Source organism: Taudactylus pleione, unplaced genomic scaffold (genome assembly GCF_031769625.1).
Source record: "Taudactylus pleione unplaced genomic scaffold, aTauple2 ptg000051l, whole genome shotgun sequence".
NCBI lineage: Eukaryota > Metazoa > Chordata > Amphibia > Anura > Myobatrachidae > Taudactylus > Taudactylus pleione.
The window spans coordinates 2,950,628-2,969,526 of record NW_028284453.1 but is presented as its reverse complement, the minus strand read 5'-3'; the positions used below and the strand labels follow the sequence as shown (position 1 = coordinate 2,969,526).

Genomic DNA, 18,899 nt, shown 5'->3' with positions numbered 1-18,899 from the left:
AAACATTACCTTGCCTCAAATATAGGGGTCTTACTATGCCTTGGATGGAGATAAAATGAACGGAAATAAAGTACCAGCCAATCAGCTCTTAATTGTCATTTTTTAAACACCGCCTGTGACATGGCAGGTAGGAGCTAATTGGCTGGTACTTTATCTTCATCCAAGGCTTAGTAAATAGACCCCATACTTACATGCTCTCCCTCTCACTTTTCAATATGTGAACAAGCCTGCCGGGCGAAACTATCATCATCGCTATCCTCAAACAGACGCTGCCGGCTCAGGAATCTGACCGCAGAGCAACAATATGCAGGTAGATGGTGATGTAATCTGCTAGTGAAGTGGTTCTCAAACTGTGTCCTCAAGACCCCACACAGTTCACAGTTTCCAGGTCACCCAGCAGGTGCACATGTATATTAATTACTCAGACACATTTCAAAAGATCCACAGGTGGAGCTAATTATTTCACTAGTGATTCTGTTAAGAGACCTGGAAAAAAATGCACTGTTTGGGGTCCTGAGGACACAGTTTGAGAACCTGTGTGCTAGAGGCTTTGCCTTACCTGCATTAATTGGGACAGTGCTGTATTACCTGCGTGCAGAATATTGTACATGCTCTTTGATATCACACTTTCGTGCTCTCTCGTCGTGACTTCCCCCGTCTTGTGCTGGTATCAGCTGATAGTGTAGCACATGTGGGCTGGTCACTGCCACGACAGCAGAAGTGCATCTCCATCTATCTTTCACCCCAGGCAGTGCCTGTTTACTCTCATCTATCACCCTCTACCCTGTGTATGGTGGTAAGAAAGCAGAAGTAAAAGGGGTAATGCTTGCCTGGATTCTTTCAACCTACTAAAGGTTTGATAACTTTAATCACTGCAAGGTAAGTTTTCTCAATTGAAAAGCTCAATTGATCCTCAGTTCATTTTTTACAGCCAATATATTAAGGGCAAGAATGTTTATTCAAATTATGTCTGGGTTTAACTAACTACATCTATGACATATTTATTGGAGACTATTACTATCAGAGAGCTAAATGAATGAACACAAATGAGTCGTCTCTCTAATCTCATTTGTTACTAAATGTCAAGTTGAATTATGCTCTGCCATGAGCAATATACTGTAAAACATGTTATAATAATGTGCCCCCCAAAGGATATCTGCATCAAAAAAGCCCTAAAAAAAGGAACACCCCAAAAAATGACTTTGAAAATGGGGGCAAAAAAGTGCAAATTTTTGGGGGTCTGCAGGTATGGGGGGGAGGTGTCTTTTTGATTGCAGGTGCATGCTTCAGGTGCATTTTTTGCATTTTATTTTTAAACTTTACTTTAGCGACTTAAAACCATGCTTGTCCCCATTTTCAAGTATCCCAAATTTGACCGGACTACTTATTTTCTCCAATAAACACTGCTTTATGCTATTGACCACCACTTGTGCAAAGACGTTAATTACAAGACAATTACACACCTTAGCTACCCCAAATACCTTTATTAGAGCTATTCGGGGGCATATACATTCTTCGCCAGTGTTAGTGTATCTTTTGGGGGGGTTAGGCACCCCCCGGGGAGGGTTAGGGATAGGCTAGGGGAAGAAGGGTTAGGGTCAGGCACCACAAGGGGGAGGTTAGGGTTAGACCCCCCCGGGAGGATTAGGTTTAGGGTGCTGGGGGGGGGGCTAGGTTTAGACACCTCTGCGGGGGCAGGTGAGAGTTAGGCACTAGTGTGGGAGGTTACGGTTAGGCACTAGGGGCAGAGATGGCACTAGGGTTGGTGTCACCTGGTGTGGTAGTTCATGGTGTCAACCCACCCCCTCCCCCCATGGAATTCCTAAACACACGGAATCCTTAGTAATGTGTTGTACTAGTTTCACATGTAAATCATAATTCCTGTAGATCACTAAATGTGTTGGAAATAGTAGTTAGGTAAACAGCTAACAGAATTACCATTATACCTTTAAATTACAATATCATATGCACAGGTAAAATGAAAAAACATTTCCATTAGAGTTATGCAAATTAAACACCTAAATTATTTTTGCACCCTTGCACGGTATTATGGATGTGAGTAAAGGATAGTGAGCGTCTTTATATTGTGCTGCGGCGGCATTGCGATCGCTTACATTTGCATAATTTTGCAGCAGAACTGCGTGAGCGATTGTTACCGCATTAGCGATCCGTGCTGAATCAGGCATAATAATACAGACACTGGGCAGAAAATCAGCACCAGCATCCCGACCGCCAGGTTGCCAAAGGTAAGTAGCAGGGTTTGGGGAAGGGATAGGTTTAGGGTTAGGCACTAGGGGGAGGGTTTGGGTTAGGCACTAAGGGGGGAGGGATAGGTTTAGGCACTAGGGGGGAGGTTAGGGTCAGGCACCACAGAGTGAGGGTTAGGGCAGGTACAGGGGGAGGATTAGCATGTCGTGTCTGTATTTTAACCCTGTCGGGATCCTGACTGCCTGGATCCATACTGTCTGTATTACATACTGATTCTGTGTACACAGCTTGGGTCAATTATATAGCTTTTGTCAAATATATATTTTTTCTGAAATAATATTGGTAAACATTGAAATTAACTGTTTGTTACAAACAAATGGTAATTTCAATACAATCCACTTTTCAGGGAAAACAAATATATATATACAGTCAGGTCCATAAATATTGGGACATTGACAGAATTTTCTAATTTTGGCCTCTATTCACCACCACAATTGTTTTGAAATGAAACAAACAAGATGTGCTTTAACTGCAGACTTTAAGATTTAATTTGAGGGTAATTACATCCAAATCGGGTGAACGGTGTAGGAATTACAACAGTTTCAATATGTTCCTCCCACTTTTTAAGGGACCAAAAGTAATGGGACTATCAACTCAAAAGCTATTTCATGGACAGGTGTGAGCTATTCCCTCGTTATTTCATTATCAATTAAGCAGGTAAAAGGTCTGGAGTTGATTCTAGGTGTGACATTTGCATTTGGAATCAGTTGCTATCAACTCTCAATATGAGATCCAAAGAGCTGTCACTATCAGTGAAGCAAGCCATCATTACGCTGAAAAATCAAAACAGACCCATCAGAGAGATCGCAAAAACATTAGGTGTGGCCAAATCAACTGTTTGGAACATTCTTAAAAAGAAAGAACGCACCGGAGAGCTCAGCAACACCAAAAGACCCGGAAGACCATGGAAAACAACTGTGGTGGATGACAAAAGAATTATTTCCCTGGTGAAGAAAAACCCCTTCACAACAGTTGGCCAAATCAAGAACACTCTCCAGGAGGTAGATGTATATGTGTCAAAGTCAACAATCAAGAGAAGACTTCACAAGAGTGAATATAGAGGGTTCACCACAAGATGCAAACCATTGGTGAGCCTCAAAAACAGGAAGACCAGATTAGAGTTTGCCAAACAACATCTAAAAAAGCCATTTCAGTTCTGGAACAACATCCTATGGACAGATGAGACAAAGATCAACTTGTACCAGAGTGATGGGAAAAGAGAAGGAAAGGAACTGCTCATGATCCAAAACATACCACCTCATCAGTGAAGCATGCTGGTGGTAGTGTCATGGCATGGGCATGTATAGCTGCCAATGGAACTGGTTACCTTGTATTTATTGATGATGTGACTGCTGACAAAAGCAGCAGAATGAATTCTGAAGTGTTTCGGCCAATATTATATGCTCATATTCAGTCAAATACTTCAGAACTCATTGGACAGCGCTTCACAGTGCAGGTGGACAATGACCCGAAGCATACTGCATAAGCAACCAAGGAGTTTTTTAAGGCTAAAAAGTGGAATGTTATGCAATGGCCAAGTCAATCCCCTTACCTGAATCTGATTGAGCATGCATTTCACTTGATGAAGACAAAACTGAAAGGAAAATGCCCCAGGAACAAGCAGGAACTGAAGACATTTGCAGTAGAGGCCTGGCAGAGCATCACCAGGGATGAAACCCAGCGTCTGGTGATGTCTATGCGTTCCAGGCTTCAGGCTGTAATTTGCAACAAAGTATTAAAAGGTGAAAGTTAGATTTAGGATTGTTTAGTTTGTCCCATTAGTTTTGACCCCTTAAAAAGTGGGAGGCACATATAGAAACCATTGTAATTTCTACACCGTTCACCTGATTTGGATGTAATTACTCTCAAATTAAATCTGAAAGTCTGCAGTTAAATCACATCTCGTTTGTTTCATTTCAAAGTCATTGTGGTGGTGAATAGAGGCCAAAATATGAAAATTCTGTCAATGTCCCAATATTTATGGACCTGACTGTGTGTGTGTGTGTATATATATATATATATATATATACATACACAATCACTTGGTCCAGAACTCAATACTCCTCTCACAATAGTGAAATAACTGGGTGCTCACACATACAATTGTATAAAGCTCAAGAGATGTACTGTCTCAAATCGAGGCAGAACACAGAGCGTCACTCCAGGATTTTAAATGTGAATAAATTTTACTTCAGTTCAACATTTCAAGGCCCCTATGGCCCAGTCGTCTGGAAATATATACATATCATGTATAAATTTCCTGACGACTGGGCTGTAAGGGCCCTCAAACGTTGAACTGAAGTAAAATGTATTCACATTTAAAATACTGGAGTGACGCTCTGTGTTCTGCCTCTATTTGAGACAGTACATCTCTTAATAATATATATATATATTATATTATAGCGATTGGCAAATAACCAAGTCTGTAAAATACATACTATTAATAATTTCAATGGACTGAGACAGCTGAGCCAGCCAGGGAAGTTGTGGCTGAACCTGCACTGGGTTGGTGCACACTTGAATGCAGGTCAGGTCCTCCTCCTCCTGGCACAGCCGCAGGGCTCAGTCTCCTCTGCCCCTACTTCTCCCTTCCAGAATGACCAGTGCGGAGCCAGCGTGCCGCTTGTGAGATGACGTAATCGTGGTGTGAAGTCACCGTGCCCGGCGTCCAGGGACACAGTATTTCCGATCTGGCGATGGAGTGCAAAGTTGACCACCAGTGTCACTGTGGGCTTGTCAGTGAGTTTGTCCAGCGTGACCTTCAGCTCATGGAGTCATCTGGGGTGCGGTTGTGATTGATCGCGGCGTTTGGTACTGGGCCGGGGATTGTGAAGGGGGTACAGATGCATCTATGGGTGGGGGTGCGGGTGTAAGTGCAGCTCTTTTTGGTGTCACCCCTTAAAGGGTGACACCCGGGTGCGGGCCACACCCCACCTAGTGATGCCACTGACTAGGGTGGAGGTTATGGTAAGGCACCCCTAAGGAAGGGTTAGTGGGGGGGGGGGGTTAGGATACTTACCACCGGGCATTGGGATCTCCTACTTTTGGCCTTCCACTGACAGGATTTCAGCTGTCAGTATTTCAATCCCATTCAGCTGATCCATCAGGTGTCACGTACAAAGGAACACATTGTCAAAAATTTATGTTGATCATTTGCCCTATATATTCTAACTTTATATAGTAAAAGTTATGTTTTAATTTATTCATATACATATAAGAGTGCCCCTAACAAAGAGTTTTCTTTCTCTCTTTTCTGAACCCTTGATTTCTGACTCAGGGGAGCACCACCAACAATAAAATAGAAAGCAATCTGTTACATTGCTCACAGTCTACTCTAGTTGGTTCCATTCACACATCTATACCTTGTTGTAGTAGTATTTGCAATACTTTGTATATTGGGTATACGGAGCCAATTCATTTTAGATTTTCCAGATTGGATAGTTTTTTTGAGGGCGGGTCCCAACCCCACCCTCAATGCTCTCCCTCTCACCTGTAGCTGATCAGGGTCTTGTTCTGGCTTTGTACTATACTACAGCATGCAGCTGCGTTGAGCATGCCCCTACAGCCCAAGCGAGACTCGCTGAGCCTGTGTGAAGGGGGGAAGCCAACAGTGTTAGAGGCAATCACTTCAGCGTCCATGCCCTTCCCATGTACTATGTGCCATGGTTTCACACTGGATAGGCTTCCTTGAGAAAGGGGGGGGCTTCCCTGCCCATCACTGTGATAACCAACTTGTAAGTCAGAATCGCACACAACAATAGTAATTACTAACCGGGCAGGGGTGCCGGCAGGGTTGGATTTGGTGGGCCCTCAGATGGCAGGAAATAAACTTTTTTCACTGTACACACTGCCAATCTCTACCAGATCCTGAGGGCCTATTTTCATGGGAGGCCTGGAACTGCAGCTCCACCCACTCCATTGTTAATACAGGCCTGCCCAACTGGCAGAGATAATATCCTTCATAGGATGAAATTAGATTCAGTGATGTACGGTAAATAGGGCAGGGTGCAAATTATATGGTAAAACCACATTTATCCCACTTCACATTTATGTGTAAAGTAATTGTAGGATAGAATCAGACCATGGCGATCTGCTGAGAAGATCAACAGCACTAGGTGATCGTTTGTTTGCAAGGGAGAGATTGGAGGATGAATTACTTGTGTGTATAGTTGAACCATGTGTTAGTAAAAAGAAGAATGAAAATAACTGAGGTGCAAACAAGATGTCAGGAAGATGGTTCTGGCAGCATTAAAAGGTTTTTGGAAGATCTCAGAACTGTTAATTTGCTACTGTCCCAATATTATGGGGTCAATCATATTCCAGGCGAAGGGTGCGAGTTGCCGTTGCAATGGCGTTAAAATGCCGGCAACGGACCGGCACCTCGCACCCTTTGTGTATCGCTCCGAGCCCGAATTCGTTTAATTTTGCTCTGAGCTCTATGGGGCTGCTAGCAATTTTAAGCAGATCTGGGCGGCCGTAAAGTGCGGCCACTGCCGTTATGACTTGCACCAACGAGATCATCACGGTTAATAGGATTGACCCCTCAGAGGCAAATTGGTTTAGTTACAAAACTAGACAGGGGGGGGAGATAGACTGTGCTAAAAGAAAGTGTCTATTGCACACACAATCCAAGTCAGCCAAATGAAAAGTAAATATGCAAAATGTATTTAAATATATAGATGAAAATACACCTCAGTATTATACTAATCAAAACTTTTCAGTCAAAATATACTCGTAAATAAGTAGGAAACAATCTATATGCAGGAAGCTCAGTGACCAGAGGAGTGAATTACAGGTCCTCCCAGCATAAATATATAAAAAAAGCTCTGATAACCACTCAGTGCAGCAGAATAAAATTACTATACCTGGATGATGAACAGTCTTGGTTTAGGAGGAAAACTCCATGCTTGAAAGGCTGCCCAGAAAGAAGCTGCAGTAATAGTGAGCGGCAGTGACTGTAGAATAGTCGTAGGATTAAATCCAACCTTCCAGCAGCAATCAGTGAGCAGTCTGATATAGATGATGTTGGACTCTGCTGTGTGGCTGCTTGTTATAGACTGGTCAGGCAATGCAGCTGTTGGATCAGTGGCTACATGAAGCCTAGTGACTGAGTAGGTGGTAAAAGCAACCAAGCTCCAAAATTAAATGGATGATCTGCTGTACACACCTGGTGGGGTCTAAACGGGCTCAGCAGTTCTTGTAAACAATATGAACACCAGGTAGTGAGCTCACTGAAGATGGCCTGATTCAGATTTGGGAAAGGCCCCCATACATCAGCAATCGATTGTGGCAATTTGCAGATGATTGTATAAAAAAATTGGATTGTATGGGCTTCACAGATCAGATTGCAACCAAAAAGTGATTGGAATTGTTCAATCATATTGTCCAACATGTTGGATGTCACAGATGGATTGCTAGTGTATGGAGATGATCAGCAGATTTGCAGACCATTACTAGTAAAGTAATGGGCCTTTCAAGATTGGCTGATCTGTGTTTGCTGAAAATGATCTGCAAATCACTGAAAAAGATCTGTAATGTATGGGCGCAGATTGCTAGATTGGGAAATGCAAAGATAGAGAAACAAATCTTCAAATTGTTCAATTGTGGTGTTCAGATTGCTGATGTATCCCCTGGATGATTAGTGGCTACATGAAGCCTAGTGAATGAGTCATACCCCTGTCACAAGAGCAAGTAATACCCCTTTTACACCGCAGCTAAAACACAGGTTTTTGAAGAGTTAACCCGGGCAGCTCCCTGGTGTAAAAGGGCAGAGAGTTGGATCGCTGGGTCGAGTGACCCGGCAAACCAAGCCAGGCAACTAGTAAGTTTTAACACGGGCGTAGCCCGTGAAACCCTGCTGTGAGAACAGCGCACTCCGGGTCACGATGACCTGGAGTGAGCTGCTAGCCGGCCGATTGGTCCGGCTTCAGTGGCGCTTGGAGATGACGTCATCTCCAAGCGACCACTTTCACTCCGCAAAAGCCGGGTCTATGCAGACCCGACTGCGGTGTGAGCGGCGCTGACTCGGGAATATCCCGAGTCGGCGCCAGCAAAATTCCGGGTCTGATCCGCATAGGAACTTTGTTCCAACTCCGGGTCAGACCCGGAATTTAGGTGGAAAAGGGGTATAACTGTGAACCTAGACAATCCATGCTGCAATGTAAGGAGTGCAAATACATAAATTTTGTTGCATGCAGGGTAAATACTGGCATCTTTTGCATGTAGCCCACAAATGTAATTCTATGCTGCTGCACTGGTGGTTGATATCAATGATTGATTGTTTTTTTATATTTACGCTGGGACCTATCATTCACTCCTCTGGCCACTGAGGTTCCTGCATATAGATTGTTTCCTACTTATTTACGAGTATATTTTGACTGTAAAGGTGCATACACACACAACAATTTAGTTAATGAATGATTTTAGTAAACTATTTTCTACCTTGAAAAAATGAACTAAAATCTTTTATTAAAGTTGTTCATTTAAATGTAATGAATGATTTTTATGAATTACAAATGATTTTTGCATATTAACTTAATGAAAATCGTTCAGTTGACAAGTCTGACTGAACTACAAATATGAATGCGCATGAACAATAATCGTTCATCATTTGACTCAGAAAGTGAACTATTTTCTTAAACGATTATCGTTAAACGATATTGTTTACCGATAATCGTTCAAAAAATCGTGTGTGTATGCACCTTTAGGCTTTGATTATTATAACACTTAGGTGTATTTTTTTCTATATGTTTGTATACATGTTGCATATTGATCTATTAAAACATTTTGAGTATTTACAATTTTAAACTTTTTTATTTGGCTGACATGGATTGTGTGCCCAATACAGAGACACTTTACTTTAGCGCTGTCCATCTTTCCTTTTACACTATTTCAGATAAAACTGAGTATTATAGGCACAGCTGCTGTTGGTGTCTGAATATAGGACTAATTGGTCTCTAGTTGTTCATTAGGACTGTTGTATTTATTCTTGTGTACAGCATGTTGTATGAGTATTTAGAAGAAATCGGTTTACCTGCTCCATCAGAGTCTACATCGCTGAGTGCCTCATTTTTAAAAGTTGTGTGTGTGTATATATATAAATATATATATATTCTCATAAACGTAGGGGTGCACTCACCAGACTAGGTTAAAAAGGGTGAAAACTTTTGTTATGATTGAATAAAGAACTTTTTTACTTCTCTGAATAGTCTGAGTGCACCACTACGTTTATTATACATTATTTGGAATATGGATTATCTCCTACACCAATGGTCTGTGTAGCACCCCAGCAAGATTGCTATTCCTAAGTGAGTGTGGATACATGAGGAATTTTTATATATATATATATATATATATATATATATATATATATGGATGGATGAGCGGGTTTGGATTTCTGAGATCCGAAACTCCTCGATCCAAGTCAAGTTCGAGTTTTCCCAACTGGCTCAGATGTGGAATCGAGGCAAAACGTCATCATCCCACTGTCGGATTCTTGCGGGTTTGGATTCTATAAAAGGTCTCCACGTCGGTACAATTTTTCAATCCGGCTGTGGGCAGTGAAGAGGGAGGGTGGGAGTTTGCTGTGCTGGTGCTGCTGTTGTTTTTTTCTGTGTTTGTGACATTAACAAAGTAACAGCACCAAGTGTGCGCCTGTGTCATAAGTCAAGGGCCGGCTGGCTCATCTGTTGAAGGGTGGTGTAACCCCCAAAGTGCTCCAAAAAATAAATAAATAACCTTTTTCTGTGTTTGTGTGCGCCTTAGCTGCACATATATCAATATCACATAAATGGAGGACAAAAATAAAATAGAGAAAGATCAAGAACTTCCTCCTAGTGCTGAAGCTGCAGCCACTAGTCATGACATAGACGTTAAAATGCTATCAACATCGTCTGCCAAGGCCGATGCCCAATGTCATAGTAGAGGCCATATAAAATTCCAAATGACAAAGTTCAGGAAAATGACCTTAAAAAATAAATTTAAATCGTCTGAGGAGAAACGTAAACTTGCCAATATGCAATTTACGACACGAAGTGGCAAGGAACGGCTAAGGTCCTTCCCTATGTTCATTACTAGTGATTGATCTTCACATGACTATGAAAGCCCTGCTCCCGCTAGTTAGGTCCATAAATATTGGGACATTGTCAGAATTTTCATATTTTGGCCACTATTCACCATAACAATGGCTTTGAAATTAAACAAACAAGATGTGCTTTAACTGCAGACTTTAAGATTTAATTTGAGGGTAATTACATCCAATTCAGGTGAACGGTGTAGGAATTACCTCCCACTTTTTAAGGGGCCAAAAGTAATGCGATACACTAAACAATCCTAAATCTAACTTTCACTTTTTAATACTTTGTTGAAATCCTTTGCAGGCAATTACGGCCTGAAGTCTCGGACGCATAGACATCACCAGACGCTGGGTTTCATCCCTGGTGATGCTCTGCCAGGCCTCTACTGCAAATGTCTTCAGTTCCTGCTTGTTCTTGGGGCATTTTCCCTTCAGTTTTGTCTTCATCAAGTGAAATGCATGCTCAATCGGATTCAGGTCAGGGGATTGACTTGGCCATTGCATAACATTCCACTTTTTAGGCTTAAAAAACTCCTTGGTTGCTTTTGCAGTATGCTTCGGGACATTGGCCCTCATTCAGAGCCACTCGTTAACAGCAGTACGCTCGTTGCGTTCCGATGTTCAATAACCGCGCATGCGTCGGAGTAACACTGCGCATGTGCGTACTGCAGATTGCGAGTTTTTTGGGACTCGTTCCTAAAATAGCGTACAGGAAGTGACATGTCAAATGTGATTGACAGAACAGGGCGTTTTAGGGTGTTGACGAGGGTGGAGATGGAAAAACGCAGGCGTGGCGAGGCGTTTTTGGGGCGTACATACATTAGCAGATGCGAGCGTATAATGTGTACGGACCAACTCCTACGTCACTGGATGATCCTCTTTCCCTTCCAAATGCTCGCACAGCTTAGGGTCTGGATTACTCGACCACATTGGCGATGGCCTTCTCCTCCGTCCCTGGACTCCACGATGTTGTTGCGATTAATCGCGGGCGGGCAGAAAAGCAATTAGTGTTAGATTGAGAACCGGCTTGGTATGTGTTTTGAAATCAGTTTTTTGGGATAGCACAAAACGTACGCAGGTGGAACTCAGAGCTGCTAATGTCAGGATGACACAGTCAATTTGCGTACATTTGGGGGGGTTTATTTGGGCAGCAATATGGTGGTTAGGGCCTATTGTAACAATAATTTCATCATGTTTTCAGTTTCGCACCATTTTATTTGTGCCTCTTGAATTTGCCGAATTATATGAATTTTTAAACGTTCCTTAAAGAGGCCTTTTTTTTTTTTTTTTTTTTTTTTGGCCGAGTTTTTGCCTTTTGGCCCAGGATTAAATGTAACCCATTTGTACAATAATTTCACAATCCAATGTCATTGTTTAATTTCCAATTTATTGCTCAAACAAAAAAAGTTATTTTTAAAATTTTGGGGACATCTTTTTTGCCCAAAGATATGTTCCCAAATCAAACAAATTGGCCCAACATAACTGTTGACATAAACATACATCAAAAAAATAAAAACATTTCACAAGAAAGGAGAGGGAAGTTTTGACCCAAAAGGAATATGAGCCAAGCACAGAAGGATTGTGGGAAAAGTCACCATTGCTGTCACCGTTTTTTCACCCGTTTGGATGGGGGAGGGAGGGCGCCAGACCGGGTCCGGGATGTCATCGGGCTGGCCTGTCCAGAGGCAGATGTTGTGGCCTCTGGACTAGGCACAGGGCTAGGCACATTTGGAGGATTGGTTGATGTTGTGCCAGAGGTGGAGGATCCTGATGTTCCGGCAGGAAGGGAGGTCGGCTCCACCATGTGCTGGCGAATGAGCTGCTCCAGGGCATTGGCGATGCGGATGTTGGCCCTGGTATTTTCCGCCAGGGCCTGACCAATGGTCTCGTTGGCCGCAGCATTTTGCTCCAGGGCCTCAGCCACCCGTAGCAGACTGGCGTCCATCCTCTGCAGAATCTCCGTATGGGAATCCGATTTGAAATTGAGTTCTGTGAGGAGGGCCACTGCCTGCGAGGGGGATTGTCCTGGACTGGCTTCTGCAGGGTCCTCAGCCGGATGTACTGGTTCCTCCCCTGCAGAGCCAGCAGAAATTCGGCGGCCAAGGCTCCCCTCTGGAGCAGACTCATCCGCCTGTGTCTCTGTTAGGAAAAAAGAGAAAAGCCTCACATTACAATCTACATATTGCCACAATAACATTTCAGAGTTGATGACATCCAAAGATTTACCTGGGACAACATGAGGAGCCGCAAAGTCTGGCATGTCCGTATCCATGTTGGACACGCCAAACACCTCCACAGGCTGCACACACCCCTGTGCCAGCTCTTCTAAATCCGTCAACTCCAATGACACAGGGGTGGGACCCCCTCCTGTCCCCCTTGCATGCCTAGCCCTGTCCGCGAGTTTTTGTTTTAAGCGATATTTGAAGTCGCCCCATCTGTGGGAAAAAATGGAAGCCATTATCCTTTGGTTTAAAATGGGGTTTGTTTTTAGGGGGGGCAAGGGTTTACTTACCGCCGTTTGACATCCCGGGCTAGACGGACATAATCACCCACCCTATTGACAGCAACGGCTACCTCTTCCCACATTCTCCACTTCTGGCTTAGACTCATATTCCTGTCTGCCTGTGGCAGGATGTCCACACACTTCTGGATCAAAACCTCCATCTCCTTTCTTGTGAAATGTGGCTGCCTTTTTTTTTTGGCCACTTTGGCCAGAATACTGGGCCCAGCAGCCTCTTCCATGTCATTCTCCTCACCTATTTGTGTAAATTTACAGAATTCACAAAATCACAACTTGCCTAATCTTATGTTTCAAATTAATCATTGATACAAAATGCATGAAAGATTTACCGCCTGACTCTTGGGCATTTTTTCCCTGGTCTGTCGCCATGTCTGAGGTCCAAACAAGAAATACACCAGAATTTGAATGTGTTTTCGTGACGTATTTATACATGCGTCCTTATTTTGCGGCCGCATCATTGATTGTGCGGCCCTATGATCCCTCCTTAATTTGTGCGGGAAACGAAACACTATTTATGGCTTGGTGTGTCTCAAGTCGAGGTGGCGTTTTTGGATTGTTGGAGGTTATCTTGGCTGGAGTTTATTGATTGCGTAGAAAGGAGTTGGCGGTTGGAGATTCGTTTGTTGGTTAGATTTGCGTTTTTTTTTTCCGTTATCTTTGTTGGTTTATATTTTTGGGACCTCGTTTCTTGATTTGGTAAGTTTTGTGAAGTCTAACTTTTGTTCAATTGTTGTTTCATTGTGTTTCTTATTTTTTGTAAATTTTGGATCCCTAATTTCTTCTATTTTAGATTTTGTTTATTTTCGACCCAAAAGACCTTTTGATTTTGACTCTTATATATTTGCTCTTGGTAAGTCCATTTTTTATCTTGTATTTGCAAACTAATTAGCGCATTTTTAGTAGTTACTCTTGTGACTTGTATTAGCGAACTAATTAGCGCATTTTTAGTAGTTACTCTTGTGACTTGTATTAGCGAACTAATTAGCGCATTTTTAACAGCTTAATAATCATTCTAACTTTTTGGTGGTTTCTCTTTCGCTTTTTGGGCCAACATTTCGACCCATTTTGATGTACTGTGTTAAATGTCGCTTTGCTGTTTTGCTAAATGGGTGTTTGGCATATTTTAACTTTGGTCTAGCACAAAATTTGTAAACAAAAATGCACAGAGTGAAATGTGTCAAGTAATTTTGGTGTTTAATTTCAGTTTGGACGTATCATGACAATACCCCGGCATGTAAGCAGCAATGGATGGTATCATCAAGCTAAGTTGTTTTTATATAGTTTTGGGGTGGGTCAAAAGCCTTACTTTAAAATCTTTGAATTTCAGGTTGATCTGGGGCGGATTGTTCTGGCCATGCTCCCGGAAGCCGACCAACCTCAATCTCGTCCCAGGCGTAGGCATCGTAGGCATGCAAGGCCCCAGATATTTCGAACACGTGTCACCCTTTTTGGAATGCCCGATGATGAGGTTTTAAGACGCTACCGTCTACCTCCCAAAATCATCATAGACACTCTCTCATTAATAGAAAGTGATCTTGAGCGGCAAATTGACAGTCCAACAGCAATACCACCACTTACGCAATTTATGGCGGTGTTACATTTCTGTGCCTCAGGATCGTTTCAAACAACGGTGGGAATAGTGGCGGGCATCTCACAATCCTCCTTTTCCCGGATCCTGAGGGCAGTGATGGAGGCACTTTTCAAGCACCTCCATCATTTTATTCAAATGCCTTTGGATATGGGTGCCCTTAGTGTGGCCAAGGCCAATTTTTACCAAATAGCTGCCTTCCCACACATCATAGGGGTTGTGGATGGTACTCACATACCACTTCAGCCTCCAGCCTGGCTGGAGGCCATATTTAGAAACAGGAAACACTATCACTCCCTGAATGTAATGGTGGTATGTGATGCCTCCCTCCAGATCCTGTCCCTGAATGCTAAATTACCCGGAAGTGCACATGACTCCTTCGTCATCCGGCAATCAGGGATATGGCACAAATTAACCAACCTACAAGCTGGTGATGCATGGCTTCTGGGTAAGTGGAGACCTTTAGTACATAACAATGTTAAGCTTGATACACAGTGTTCCTGATGTTGTCAATTCTTTTCCATAGGAGACAGTGGATATCCTTGCATGTCCTGGCTGCTCACTCCTTATTTGGCTCCCACACCAGGGCCACAAAGTGAGTATAATTCCGCACTTACAACCACCAGGCAAGTGGTGCAGTGCTGTATTGGCCTTTTAAAAGGCCGATTCAGATGCCTCCACCGCTCTGGTGGCGAGCTCATGTATTTGCCGGATATGGTGTCGAAAATTGTGGTCCTGTGTGGGATATTTCACAACATCGCCATAAGGAGTGGTGTCCCAATGCAGCCAGAGGATGCCTTACCTGAGGATGGCCCCCCCGAGGTTGGTCGGAGGTCAGTATGTGGGGGGGCCATACGCGATGATGTGGTGGGCAGATTTTTTAGGTAAGTTTGAACAAAACAGTGTTTTAACCTAATGTGTATGTGTTTGTTTGCGAACATCTAATTTTGTTTTCTTTTTTTCAACATCTTCGGTTTGTTCACATAATCTTTGGCCCTACAACGCTCACTACTTCATGCTACCCTTACCAAACCTGGATCTGCTCATTTTGGGAATATATTCTGGAACCCATATCGCAACACCATGTTTGTGGAATCATTTTGGCATGGTCCTTCCTCAACCAGTTCTTGATTTTTTTTTTTTTTTTATTGGGTATGTGTTGTATTTGAGATTCTCACTGTGTGTTTTTTTTGTGAGTGACCACTTTGATTTCTCAGTTATGTTGTGAATAAATGTTTGGAGAGTTAAATGTTCTTCCTTTTTTTGGACGTTACCAGCAAGTTTAACCAGGTTAACACACCTTACATTTGACTAAGGGGTAATCCAGTACTGACGCCAGTTGAGCAAAAATGAAATATGGTTTCAGGTTCCCAACCCACACCAAAAGGAAGCCTGTCCAATCATTTGGCTTTGTAAGATTCGCCTAAGCAGCTTGCCCACCAACTAGGAACCTGTAAAATGTAGAAATATCTAATTGCCACTACACACAAAAAGGGAAATGACATTGTTACTGTTATGTGTTTCTTGAGGGTGTTTTACATACAAATACAAAACCCACTCTAATTTTTAAAAAATGCAAAACCTTGCAGGAACAGTCTACTTATGTCAGGGTTAACTATCTTTGGTTTTGAAAAAACGAATGAGGCAGAACGTATATTAGAAATAAACAATTTATTTTGAAAAATATAAAAACAAAAAAAAACTACTGGCGAAGGATGCCAGACAGCCGGTCAAGGGCCACAAGCACCCCAATTACATTTTAGCGCATGTGTGCCACACAATGTTCGACCTCTTGCCGACGCCTCTGTTCCTCTGTGGGTGAGAAAAGTGTGTGGATTAATCAAACAATAGGGAATCCACATTAAAAAAACAAAAACACAACGAAATCACTCCAAAACCAAAATTAAAAAAAAAGGGGTGCTGCAAAAATTACAAGGCCTATGTAGAAATACCCACAGGTGTGATATGTGTATGTTGAAATCAGCAGGAATAGGTAAAGGCAAACTGCTAAATCACCAAAAAAGAACCCAAAAATCACGAATAAAGGAACGACACATGATTACATACAAACAGTTTGTGGTTAAAAAATACGCAAAATAACAACATACCGGTAGCCAAAACGGCAGATCCCGAAGTCCCTCCATCTTCATCCTCGGAGGAGCCTTCATTCCCCAAAGAACGGGGCGGGGTTATCACGGACTCCGGGGAGGGGGTAATTGGAAGAGGGGTGGTTGGAGGAGAGGGGGAAGGGGGACGGAGGGGAAGGAGGCCCGACAATTCCAGGAGAGGCTCTTGGAAGGCTTGGGAGGAGGGGGGAATAGGGGAATTATTTGGGGTGGAGTGTTGGCTGGGGGTGGGTGAGAGTGGGCGGGACCGCCGTCTGGCCGGACGGTGACGGCGTAGTCTTGCCTGTCCCCCTAAAAGATGTCAAACAAATTGTGGTTAGTTTATGGCCAAATCCTGCCCAAATAACATTTTAAAATCACCCACCACCAACAAAAAACATGCAAATATGAGTAGAATGAATATATCAGAAATAGAGGGAAAACATGGTCATGCAGATATGAGGAGAATGAATAAATAGGACAGACATAAAAACATGCACACGCAGATATGATGAGAATGAAAAAATAGGACAGACATGAAAACATGCACACGCAGTTTGCCCCACAAAGACAAACGTGAAAACCACAATACATAACACGTACTTTCCAATATCTGCATGCGAAAGCATGCCAGCAAGCGGGGCGTTCGCCGTTGCAGGTCAGACCACCTGCGCTCCAGCTGGCCGATGTTGCGGCGTGAGCCGAAGGAGCGCAGGCGGGCCCGTGCCTCCGCATACGCGGAACGCTTCTGCCGGTTGGTGATGGGTGGAGGCTGGCTGGTGATTCGCCGATCCAGCACCTCCGTTAGCACCAGCAGCTCGCGCCTGGTGAATGCGGAGGCTCTCATGATGGCAATGGTGTTTTTCTTAAAATTCATTTTTGATAAAGTGTGGCAAAAATTTCTGATTGGCTAATGTAGCTTGGAAATTAACAGGAGCAATTTGATTGGTTAGTGTATGAGTCATGTGTTCGACAGGGCCAGAAATCTCTGGAGAGTTATGATAGGCTTGATGCAGTGACATGCGTAAGCAAATTTAAATAAAGAAATGAACCCCGGAAAATATGCGGGGATCCACAGCAATAGAACAATTGTCTCATTGTGGCTAACATGTTTTTTGAGCAATAAAAGCGAATGTTTAAGCCGTACGTATTCTGCGGGTAAACACAAACACGGACAAGAGTAAAGTTTCTTGCATTGTGTTGAAAAAAAAAAAACATTAAGCTAATTGATACATTGATTGGCATGATACGATTGATGGAGGTAGGCAGAATAAAGGAGCAGGTAATCGACATCTGACATGGCCTCTTCCGGTTTATACTTGTGCGTGCGTTCCCTTCAAGCCATTTCGGGGATGTACGCTCGCTATTTCGCACGCTCGTTAGTTAGAGGAGGGGTCGTCTGAGTTTGGAGAGGATTTTTAGATGCGATCGAAAATACGAGCGAGCCCTTGAATTTAAATATTTTTGTACGTACGCCTAACGTACGTGCGCCCGCTTGCGAGTGGCTCTGAATGAGGGCCATTGTCCATCTGCACTGTGAAGCGCCGTCCAATGAGTTCTGAAGCATATGACTGAATATGAGCATATAATATTGCCCGACACACTTCAGAATTCATTCTGCTGCTTTCGTCTGCAGTCACGTCATCAATAAATACAAGGGAACCAATTCCATTGGCAGCCATACATGCCCATGCCATGACACTACCACCATCATGCTTCACTGATGAGGTGGTATGTTTTGGGCATGAGCAGTTCCTTTCCTTCTCCATACTCTTCTCTTCCCATCACTCTGGTACAAGTTGATCTTTGTCTCATCTGTCTATAGGATGTTGTTCCAGACCTTTAATGGCTTTTTTAGATGTTGTTCGGCAAACTCTAATCTGGTCTCCCTGTTTTTGAGGCTCACCAATGGTTTACATCTTGTGGTGAACCCTCTATATTCACTCTTGTGAAGTCTTCTCTTGACTGTTGACTTTCACACATATACACCTACCTCCTGGAGAGTGTTCTTGATTTGGCCAACTGTTGTGAAGGGGTTTTCCTTCACCAGGGAAATAATTCTTCTGTCATCCACCACAGTTGTTTTCCGTGGTCTTCCGGATCTTTTGGTGTTGCTGAGCTCTCCGGTGCCTTCTTTCTTTATAAGAATGTTCCAAACAGTTGATTTGGCCACACCTAATGTTTTTGTTATCTCTGTTTGGGTTTGTTTTGATTTCTCAGCCTAATGATGGCTTGCTTCACTGATAGTGACAGCTCTTTGGATCTCATATTGAGAGTCAACAGCAACTGATTCCAAATGCAAATGTCACACCTAGAATCAACTCCAGACCTTTTACCTGCTTA

General features: G+C 43.0%; 1 long non-coding RNA gene across 2 annotated transcripts in view; it reads left to right on the top strand.

Moving 5' to 3' along the window:
- Positions 1-534: 534 nt before the first annotated feature.
- LOC148535453 (uncharacterized) overlaps positions 535-18,899 on the top strand; it is a 36,981-nt gene continuing 18,616 nt past the window's right edge. For both annotated transcript variants that reach the window (XR_015875382.1, XR_015875381.1), the window contains exon 1: positions 535-879. This is a non-coding gene — a long non-coding RNA (uncharacterized LOC148535453). The remainder of the gene's footprint in view (positions 880-18,899) is intronic.